This window comes from Drosophila mojavensis, unplaced genomic scaffold, assembly GCF_018153725.1.
Source record: "Drosophila mojavensis isolate 15081-1352.22 unplaced genomic scaffold, ASM1815372v1 contig_80, whole genome shotgun sequence".
NCBI classification, from domain to species: Eukaryota; Metazoa; Arthropoda; class Insecta; order Diptera; family Drosophilidae; genus Drosophila; species Drosophila mojavensis.
The window spans coordinates 1,318,749-1,328,372 of record NW_025318906.1 but is presented as its reverse complement, the minus strand read 5'-3'; positions in this window follow the sequence as shown (position 1 = coordinate 1,328,372).

The following is a 9,624-nucleotide window of genomic DNA, read 5'->3' as shown; positions in this document are numbered from 1 at the left end:
AACCAAGAGAGCATGCGTGCGCGTGTGAGTGTGAGTGCGAGAGGTGCGATCTGACTTATGCTGTGTTGCTCGCTCTTGCTCTATAGTAGGCATGCGCGGCATTCCATTCATTTCAGTGTTCAGCTGCCGTGATTTTATAGCTGCTGTTGTTGTTGTTTTCGTTTTGTTATTCTTCAGCTCGGCTTTTGGTGTTCTTCTTGATGCATAATTGTATGAACAAAAATTATATATATTTTTGGCGCTTACTTTTTGGTTGTGTCATTTGCATAGCACGGCGAACACGTTAATTGAGCGGCATGCGAGGTGCGCTTGAGCCGTTAACATCGCATTTCTTCAATCATTTCCGTTGTGAAATGTTAGTTTACTGATAAGACGTGGGCACTTCAGCCGATAAGATTTCGCTGATAGTTTGCTGCCAACACTATTGTGTAAATAAATATCGAGTTAGCTGATCAATCAGTAAGACATAGCTTATATAACACACACACACATATGTTCGATCTACCGTCACATTGAGTGGCATTCAGTCAACTCATTCCACTAAAAAGCGTTTCGACAACAATTAAACAATTGAAGCATTCGCAATAAATGGGCAGCAAAGCCGCCCACCTGATAACCGCAAACAATTAAAACCACCCGCGCAGAGCAATTTTGCCAATTTTATAACAATTTCCAGCTGGAAAGCAATGCACGCGCGTTCTCGAGTGCCGTTGCCAAGCGCGAGTGCGTGAAAGTAGTTAAAAAGCAATATGCAAGAGCAGCCGAGGTGGGCGGTTTGACATGGGGGGAGGGGGAGGAGGGCTGTAATGGCATGGATGAAGTAATCACCGAGACATATGTACACACACACACATGCATACATATATAGGAGAGCAGAAGTGCGCGCGTGTGTGGGTAAGAAAATTAAAATTGAAAACAAGTGAAAATAATTAACTCAGAGTGTGAAAGACGTTAGAATATCCTGTAAAATGGAGCAAGTGAAGATCTTCCATGGACTATGCAAATATAGAATTGAGTTATTAAATAAATATAATATATTATTGATTTGAAAACATAATAAAAAATTTTTTTAACTGTTATATATATGTAATATAACAGTTGTTTTCTTCTTGTATAATAGCTTGATTATTATATAACCGTTTTATATTTTCTGTGTAAAAGTGTTCTTTTTGCATTATAAATTTCGTATAACAGTATTCTTTATTCCTTAATAGTTTACTGTAATACCTTACAATATTGGCTTCTTTGTTCTGAACTACAGTTTTTCGTACGTATGACACATTTGTTTGTTTTGTATAACAGTTTTCATTTTTCATCTGTTATTACATGGTTTGTATAACTGTTTAGGCTACACCTTAATAAGCTAAATTTCTTGTTAAAGATGTGTCACACATGATAACAAGTTTGATCATGTCTTGTATAACAGTTTTATTCTTTTATTCAAGATACCAAATTTCATGTCATAAAGCCTTTCTCGCAATGCTACAGGGTATATCAATTGTTCTTGTTGTTGCAAGGAAAATAAACTTTGCTACAAGAATGTCGAACTATTTACAAAGAAGAAAATCGTGCAGAGCACAGATACACACCCATATGTACATAACTGTGTGTGTGTGCGTGTGTGTAAAGAGGAAGACAGAGGGCACATAAAGAAAGTTCAGAGTGCACACGGTGAAAGGAATTTCGTTTCGACGAGCAATATAATTTGTCAGTTCAAAGACCTCTGCACGTAGGCGAAACAACAACAACAACAACAACAACAACAAAGGTAAAGAGCTGCACACACACATACATACACACACAGCACAGGATGCACCCAGGATTCTACGTGCATATTCTCTTGAGCTGTTTACACTGTGATAGAGATGGCATGAGTGGGAGAGAGAGAGCGAGAAAGGGGGAGAGAGATAGTGGGCAGGAGACAAATGTGCCAAGTGTGCAGACGTGAGCAGCGCTCGAGCCGCGGCTCGTGCGTCTGTTTCCTTTTCCCTTTCCCCTTCCTCCTTCCCCCTTTCCATCTGCTTCCTATGTTTCGCTCTCGCTCACTCTCAGGGCGCCATGTAAAAAATGTAATCAATGTATTTTTGTCACGTTAACGAAATTTAGACTTCAACAGGAACAACAACAACAGCAGCCGGAATGGCAGCAGCAGCAGCAGCAGCAGCGGCGGCGGCAGCAGCAACTGCAATTCATGCACTGCGAGCGCAGCTGCCGCCACGCGGAGAGGAACTCGATTCTCTCAGTTCCAAGATTCTAGAACAGAATTCGAAATCTGTCATAGAGAATAGAAATCTTGCTCTTGGCAGATTTCAGATTTCTGAATAAAACTAATATTTTTAGCAATATTTAAAATAACAATTTTTTTTTATTTATTTACTTCAATTATTAGTTTAAATAAATAATGTATACAATTTGTATTTAAGTATTTTTTACTCTGATGATTTTATAGAATTATTAATTTTATCGAATAATGCAAAAATATGTAATAATATTAATTAAAAAAAAAAAAATAATAATAATAATAATATTAATATAATTTTTAAAAAATTATATGTTATAAAAAAATGAAATAGTATTTTTAAATTATGTATTATAAAGAATCCTAAAATTTGTAATCAATCTAATATTATTATTAGCATACATGATTCATAATTTAATCAAAATTTTACTTCCCCATTTGCCTAAAATTTTCCTTAAAATTTATAATATTTTTATTTCTTTGCCCATTAGGAACCTTTTCTTAAAACAAGAATTTCTTGTTCTCTGGATTTTACCTGTGATTTACGTACTGCAAAAAATACGATTATTTTCTGTCAGTGTTTCAGTTTGGCAATAAACATAAACTCAGCTGCTGCTGCTGTTGCTGTTGCAGTTGCTGCAAATTTGTGGCAGCAGCAGCAGCAGCAGCAGCTCAGAAATCCTAGCGCACAAAAGATTTAGCTAAAGGTACACACTCACACACATGCACACAGACGCACACACATACAGTGAAATGTCACTAACGTTCGCTGTAATTATCCTGGAAACTCAAACCGAAAACTCAGCTAAAAATGTCGCAGCTGCCTTTGGCTCGAGCAACTCGCCATCTGCCCATCTCGCTCACACTCACGCTCTACTTAACGCCCGCTCTCTCCCTCTCTTTCGGTTTTTGTACTCGCTCACAATTCAATTGCTCAATTGCATGTTTGTTAGTTCATATAATAGCTGTTGTTGCCGACCCCCCACCCTTCGCTTGGCATTGATGTGTGCCTTATGCCACGACTTCCGTGCGCATTCAACCCCCCCTGGCAATGCAGCGCAGGCAGAGTGTGAGAGAGAGAGAGAGAGAGCGAGAGACTGAGTGTAAGAAAACTTAAGTGCATCAGGGCAGGCGGCGGCGGCTTCGTAGTCGTCTGCCAGCTGTCTGCACCCCTTACTCTCTGGCTGTCCCACAATCACCCCCCTTCCGCTCCCTCTCTCCCTCTCACACCCTACCTCTCTCACAGTCTACTCCTATTGCTAGTAATTGAGTCGAATCGTTATCAACGCTGAATGTCGCAACTACTTCGATATTGCTGCATCGCTCGAAATTTATGAGCAGCGCATTTGCTTTGGCTATTTATAGATATGCTGGCTAATTGCATAACGGTGCGCACATATGGACCTATCGATAACTCGACAATTACTTGGAGTATTTGACTGGAATTTGTTAAAGTTTGGACTAGCGAGTTTAGTGCTTCAGTTAAGATAAGAATGTTTCCATAGAGGCAATCAATTTTTGACCTAGTTCTAATACCTACTACTACATTTATATATAACTTTAGGCATTGTATTTTCAGTTATCTGCCTGACAATCTTTTTATAATTTAATAATATATACCCTATCTAATCTAAACTCCATTTCTACTACCCACATTCAGTCAAGAAATTGATAGAGCAGCGGCGTTGCCTCTCTTCCGACTGCATGCCAAAATTCACAGTTTTATCTTAGTTCGCATCGTACAGTGCGATAAACCTAATACAAACAAATTCTTCAATCTGCTGACTCACCTCAAGCTTTGGCCAAATTTCTTATGTGTCAGCGCGGCAGAAGTGAGAAAAAAATTAAAACCAAAAGAAAATGTAATTAATAACAGAAAGCGCAAGGGAGAGTGAGAGGAAGAGAGTGCGCGCGTGATCTGTTATGATTAATTCGCAACTCTCTCCCCCTCTCACTCTGACACACTCAACCAGAAGCTCTGCCGACTCAGCTTATTCAGCGCCGCGACTTCAGCGTGTCAAGTTGTGAGCAAGACAGGCAGGTATCGATATCTATCTCTTGCTCTTTCGCAATTCGACTCCTTGCATATCATATTTAGTTTACCGCTGCCTCAGCTCTTTTCAGTCAACGTCTTATCAGCAACGACGGCGACGGCGTCGGCGGCGCTGTCGCTGTTGCTGTGTCATAAAGCAATATGGAAACGGTAAAAAAAAAGCATGCCCTGCACTAAAGCAAAACAATTTAACGACGCGAATCGACGCCCCAAATGAAATCAAAAACAAACGCAGATAACGACGGCAGTGACGCTGACGTTGACGCTGACGTAGACGTAGACGTCGACAGCAGCCACAGACGCTGCGCAGCAGCAACAAGTCGTCAGCTTTGTCGCTTTGGCTGTTTACCTTGTGTCAGTTGTCAATGCAGCGTGAAAAAAAGTGACACGTCTAAAGTTGCACTGAAATTTAACTGTTATCAGCATGCGTTTGTTTTTGCAACCACGCAGCCCACCCTCCCCCCTCTCTCATCTTTCCTCTATTGTGCTCCCGAGCTATTGTTTACGCAGCTGCAAGCTTTAAAGCATTGACACTGTTCACTTGGCAGCGTAGCAGAACGGCGTTCATGTTAAATGAGTAGCTTAACACTGTTAGAGTAGAGCAGATTAACAGCTTAATGATGTTAGAAGAGTTCAGCGCTATATGAGTGCAGTTTGCTTTCTCTGTTAATGTGACAGTAAAGTTCTGAGCATCAGTTATGTTAAATTTACATAGATAAACACTGTATAGTTAGGTAAGCTTTCCCTCTCTCTCTCTGTTAACTTAGCTGTGTTAGAATAGCCCAGCATTATTCCAGAGCAGCTCGCTCTGTCTATGCACAGTTGTTAGGAGTGAGCAAGAGCAAGCGAGGATGATCTCACTGGAAAGGTAATGCAGCTTTGTCTGGCGTTCAAGTGGCGCTTATTAAGTCATAGCCAAAGCCAAAGCAAAGTTCACAAGCACTTGACGCCCGCATAAGTATGCAATGCACCAAGCATAAAGACTGCTGCGGTTGTGGCTGTGCTAGCTGTGTGTGGGTGTATGTGTGAGTGCCTGTGAGTATGTGTGTGTGAGCATTGTGCTGTAATTTACTATTTTAGTAGCTTACTCACGCACACACACATACACTTATACAGGCTTTTGTTTTAGCTTTTTCAGTGTGGAGAGAAGCGAGATGGCATGCTGTGCGCTTCACTTGAGCCGCATTGTTGCCTTAACTTGTGTGTGTGTGTGTGTGTTTGTGTGTGTGAAAAAATCATACACAATTTACAAGTGTTGAGCAGCAACAGCAACGGCAACAGCAGCAGCAGCAACCACAAGACAACAACAACAGAGTCAAGTTAACAATGCAGCGGCTTTTATATTAACAAGCGTTGGCAACAAAAGCGAAGCGAAAAGAAAGAAAAAATAATAATGTTGACAATGACGCAAAACAAGCGAAAACATTGCATAAACTTGAGCGCACACACCCACACAAACACAAACACACATATTTATGTGTGCGTGCTGGCGTGTTGAAATTTATGCTGTGTGTAAAATAATGGAGCTTTAAGAAACGCCGCGTAAAACGATTTTTTTTTCAGCTGCTTATCAGCAATGTGTATGGCCGTGTGAGGTCTTAGTGCACTTACATACATACATACATGTGTGCGGGTGTGTGTGTGTGTGTGTGTGTTATGTAACAACTCGCTGCATTTGAACAATGCGGCGCGCTTTTGTTTGTTCGGTAAAGCAGACAACGAACACACATTTTTGTCTGCTCTTTCAAGTTCTACTTGCTTACAAGTATATATACATGTGTGTGTGTGTGGCTGTGTGCGTGTGTGTAGAAAAGCCAAAATATTTGAACAATTTGCACTGCAGATTTGCTTTTGGCAGCAGCAGCAGCAGAAGCACCAGCAGCAGTCGCAGTCCACAAAGCGCCGCTAACAGCCTTTTGCTTTACGGCATTTCCGCCACACTCAGGCTGTCTCGCTTGCACCTTTGGCGATGCTGCCTCTGCCGCTGCATATGGCTGAATCTAAGCACTAATGCTTGCACACACACACACGCAATCTCGCTCTTCGCTTAGCCCCTCACACTGCCCGTCCCTTTCGCACCCATGGTCGCGTTGCACTCGTTTAGCATCGTTAAGCTTTCCACTTTTCGCTTTTGTGTAGCCGGCCACATTTTTCGTGCTAATATCGTTAAAATGTTATTACAACGTCGTTTTTTTGCTTTACTTTCTTTTTTGTTGCACTCTGGCCCCCCTCTTGCGCTCTGCCCCCTCGTGGCAGTGTGCTAGTGTTGTAAAATTATCGTTAGTTTTGTTTTTGCTGGATTTTCGCTACATCGTGTAAAATTAATTGAATGTAGCTGCCTGCAGAGCAGCTGCCCAGCTCAGCCAATGGGCGAGGGGCGGTGGTGAGGGGAGATGGGGCGCTCCATTGCTGGCAATGGGGCATATAATTTAGATGCTCGCCATGTTGGCAGCTACTTAAATGCGCCTCTCGCTCTCGCCTCTCCCTCCTCTCACTCCTATCTTCACTCACTTACTTTTTGGCCAAATCGCTTGGAGCGAAAAAACTTATTAAATATTTATAGACTAACGAAGCGTTTAAGATATATTATTATTGTCGCTGATTATAAAGCTTAATTGATATTTTATAAAGCTGTTGTAATGGAACATAGACCAGTTAACAGTGAACAGTTAACAGATGTGCAGCTGTTATGCATCGTATATGAAAAACATGTGTCGCATACTTCAAGTCATTTATTTACATTGAGGGTGCTCCACAACGAATAATTTGTTTTATTCAGTGTGGTTAAATATGAGAATAATATAAAATATATATTTCTTTTATTTCAATTTTTATTTATATTGTATACATATATTATTATTGTTATTATTTTTAAGTATCAATATGTTTTTTTTTTTTGTATTTTGTTTCTTTATTATTTATATTTAAATAAATATCATTTCAGCTGAAAGGCAGCTGAATTTGAGTCACTTTGAGTCTTCCGCATGGAATGTTATTATCTCACCTCATATCAATAACGCGCTATTTATGTTTATGTTTGCCTAAAGCAAACCTCAATTCAGGCATAACTCAGAATAACTCTTACCCCTAACTATGACACATATATGTATATATTTATATGCTATATCTATAACTCTGTATTTTGGCTTATCTTATCTTGAGTCGCATTCACGTGTGATTAAATGCATTGAAAAGCATTTTTGATGTGCGAGTTTTTCCGTTTACCGTTGCACAGGAAAGCATAATACAACAAAAACCATATCTCATGTGTGCTACATATAAATATATATTCATATATACACATTTATATATTTGTATATGAATCCTAACAAATGTTTGTTTATGCTTTAAGCTACAGCTTTTTAATGCTCACAGCGATAAGCGCTGATGCTCGATCAACAAGTTGCAAAAGGGAGTATATTGGTTCTGTGTGATCTTCGGATTCGTCAGTCTGCGCACAGTTCTGAGACTAGCTACATCAATTATCGCTGCTAGATCATGATTGAGCTGCTATAAGTTATACTATAAATTGACGCCGTTTAGGGCGTGGCATTTACGTATATGTAAAATAATTTATAGCTTCAACTTGAGCCAGTATTATGCAGTCGTTTATGCCCGATTTTGCAGCTCTTTGTTTTGTTTGTTATTTGCTTGACTGACTCGAAAGTTTGTGCTTCACACACAGAGAGATAGACAGATGGACAGACAACTAAACATAAACACATACATACATACATATAAATATATACATATATATCTATATCTATATATACCTTCAGCTACATTTGTTTATTTGAAGTTTGTTGCGGCTTGGTTTAATAAACTTTCGTAAATATTTGCAAGGTATAATGAGTTGAGCTTAGGGAGAGAGAGAGAGAGAGAGAGAGGGGGATAGGTGTAGGAAGTTGCGTTGGCGCGCTGCTCAGTGTTGTTAGATGTCCTTGAGACTGGCCACAATATGAGCGCAAGGCAAGCCCTACGCAATGAGCGCGTGATTAGCTCACGTAAAGCTCTGAGTCCTTTGACTTGTGTGGGCAGTTTATTAGAAGTGTGTGAACTTGAGTTGATATAGGGCAGAGCGAGAGTGAGAGAGAGAGAGAGAGGGAGTGGGGTTAGATAGCGAGTGGTAGAGGCAAATATAAGGCATATATATTAGCTGTATTAGATACTTATGCATGAGTCATGAGCTCTATGTAATTAAGGCAGTAGAGCCTCCGTTCAACGAACTCGTATCTATATCAAGGCAGCTTCAGGGAGTTGAGTAAATATTGTATGAATTCTGTAATGCTAACGATGAAAGATGTTTGAAATAAAAACAAACTTTAGTTTATGGGATGTATTTATAATATTTAATAAATAATAGATTTCTGTTTCTCTTCTGTGTTTCAGGATATGATACAAATTATTTACGAAGGTGAGTCAACTTTTACTTTTATACTTTTGACTGATTATGGATATACCTTAGTTATTGATATTTTATCCTTAAGGATACTTTAAAAATTGAATATTTGAATCTGGTTTTCCTATACCATAAGCATATTTTTAGCCTATTGATAGATATCTCCTAGTCGAGCACTCCTGTTGTTATTGTTGAAATTTTCTCTCTTCTCTATCTAATCAGATCTTTATATTTACATTTGTTAATGTATTCCTCTCTCATTTAAGTTCATATACGATTCCTCCTCATAGACACAGGCCTCTTTATAAACACAACCCCAAACATATTCCATCGACTCTGCCCACAAGTCGACATTCTGATCCTCTCTGCTCGCATTTTTGGTACAGTTGCTTAGTGAACTGAAATGTCCTTTCGCTGGCTTAAATTATGTTTAAGGCGGAGAAGGCGAAGAAAGAAAAAACTTAGCTAAGCATCAAGAGCAATATTTTGTAGCAGTCGTGTGGCATTTTCCATTTTCCATTTTCCACTTTCCTTTTGCTGTACAGCTTTTATAAAATTTTCTTGTGTTCCTTTTGCTGCTTTTGGGCAGAAGCGATGAAAAGTGAACTATTAGCCAGTGGGCCATTACGAAAAGGCGCTCAACTGCAACGTGCCGTGTGGCGTGTGGCGTGTGGCAGGCGGGCGGGCAACACGTAACGCCTACCAGGAAGTGGTAGGTGCACACACACACATACACATGCAAGCATGTATTTATATATGTATAGATGTCTATTCGCATACCTTCGCTCGAAAAGTGTGGGCGCTGCGAAGCGTGGCAACAGCAGGCGGCAGGGCAGACAGGACACGCGTCCTGCATTTGTTTTGGTCGCCTTTGCTGTTGGCCGTTTACCGCTTGCCGTTTGCCGTTTGCTTTGGCTTTAAGTTAAAGGAAAT